The 1,785-nt window shown below is 69.0% G+C and overlaps 1 non-coding gene across 1 annotated transcript; it reads left to right on the forward strand.

The window, feature by feature from the left end:
• The first annotated feature begins 363 nt into the window (after window positions 1-363).
• Window positions 364-482, forward strand: LOC120580956 (5S ribosomal RNA). The gene has a single exon (XR_005652827.1). It is a non-coding gene; the product is annotated as a 5S ribosomal RNA (ribosomal RNA).
• The last annotated feature ends 1,303 nt before the right edge of the window (window positions 483-1,785 follow it).

Raw genomic sequence — 1,785 nt, forward strand, 5'->3', positions numbered from 1 at the left:
GGAGGGGTGGGTCTGGGTCAGAGCCCCGCCGGGCTTGGCAGGGCCGCACCTGCTTAGGTGCCCAGGTGGCCGAGAGGATGGCAGGGCACGCCCGGGCCGCGGTTATGCCGAGAGGCCAAGACTGGGGAGGCGAGCGGCCCAGGGCCTGGGCAGTCCCGGGATGCAGGAGCGCCCACCCAGACCTACGGCACTGCCGCGAACCGGCCAAGGCTCGCGGTGGTTTAGCGCGGCTGGCGCTGGCTGGCCGCCTTTAGTCGGTGGAACCCCCGCAAACTCCCCAGGAGGTGCGCAGCAGGCACCGGAGTCTCCGGCGCCAGGGAGGCCAGCCTCGAGCTCTTGAGGCGGCAGGCGACAGCTTCTCCTGTCTACGGCCATACCACCCTGAACGCGCCCGATCTCGTCTGATCTCGGAAGCTAAGCAGGGTCGGGCCTGGTTAGTACTTGGATGGGAGACCGCCTGGGAATACCGGGTGCTGTAGGCTTTTGCCGCCCCCTTTTTTTTCTGCACTGAAGCCAGTGTGCCCCTAGACGCCCGCGGTCCCTGCTCATTCCCTGGCAGGCTGCCTCGGGGGTCCTGGGCAGCCGCCCGAGCCCCAGGGCTGCATGAACGGCCATGCACCCCTCGCCACCGCTCGCCTCCACCTGCGCTCCTGCAGCTTCTGGGCTCTTTTCTCTCTCTACTTGGGGCCTTTCACGTCCCTGGCTCCGCGGGACCGAGCCCCAAGGGCCGAGGGCTCTGGGCAGAGGGCGAGGTCTCGGGCTGAAGCGTTGCCTGGTGGTGTGGCCGGCATCTCCGCGTGGTTTTGGGCAAGTCGGGCTCGGCCACGGCGGGGAGCGCAGGGGAGGGGTGGGTCTGGGTCAGGGCCGGGCCGGGACGTGGCAAGGCCGTACCTGCCTAGGTGCCCAGGTGGCCGAGAGGATGGTGGGTGACGCCCGGGTCGGGGTCTTGCCGAGCACCAAGACTGGGGAGGCGGGTGGCCCGGGGCCTGGGCAGTCCTAGGATGCGAGAGCGCCCCCCCAGACCTTCGGCACGGCCGGCGCCCGGCCAAGGCCCGGGATGAAGGGGCGAGGCGGGCGCGCGCTCTCCCGGCCCCCCCAAGCCCTGCGCGCCGCGTTCGGGACTTCGGAGCGCGGGTAGCTCCTGCCCGGCGAGGGGTCTGCACCGCCTCATCTCTCTCGCCAGCGCGGCGGCGCGGGGGGGTGACGCCTCCCGACTGGGGCGCGGGCAGCTGAGGCGAGCGCTCATCCACGCCGGCCACGGCCATGGCTGCCGCTCCCGCCCCCGCCCCCGCTGCGGCTCTGGCCGGTGTTGCGGAGGCCGACTGCCAGTCAAGGCGGGCCGGGACAGGGGAGGGGACAGGGGCTCGGCGGGGAGGGCACAGGGGGAGGAGACAGGGGAGGGGGGAAGCGAGGGGCGCAGTGGCTGGGTGGGTGGGGTCGGCAGGACGCAGGGCGTCACCCTTCTCTCAGTGTTTCCTGGACGCGTCGCAGGAGAAGGTCCCGAGTCGCCTGTCGTCCGGGGAGGGACATGCGCGACCCCGGACTCGGCGACCCCGGGACGAGGCCCCTCGCTGACCACTTTGCAGCGATTTCCAGACGGCGCTCTCCTGCAGCCAGCGTTCTTTCTCGAAGGCTGCTTCTTTAGTGAGGAAATTTTCCCACATCTGTCGTCAGAGGAAGTAAATTTTTGTTAATTTCCCTTTCATTTTTTAAATGCCTGTTTGGCACCGTAGCGACGGCGTCCTACTGAAACGATGCGTTCTGGTTTACTTTTCATTTCACAAA

This window comes from Pteropus medius, unplaced genomic scaffold (genome assembly GCF_902729225.1).
Source record: "Pteropus medius unplaced genomic scaffold, Ma_sr-lr_union100, whole genome shotgun sequence".
Lineage (NCBI taxonomy): Eukaryota > Metazoa > Chordata > Mammalia > Chiroptera > Pteropodidae > Pteropus > Pteropus medius.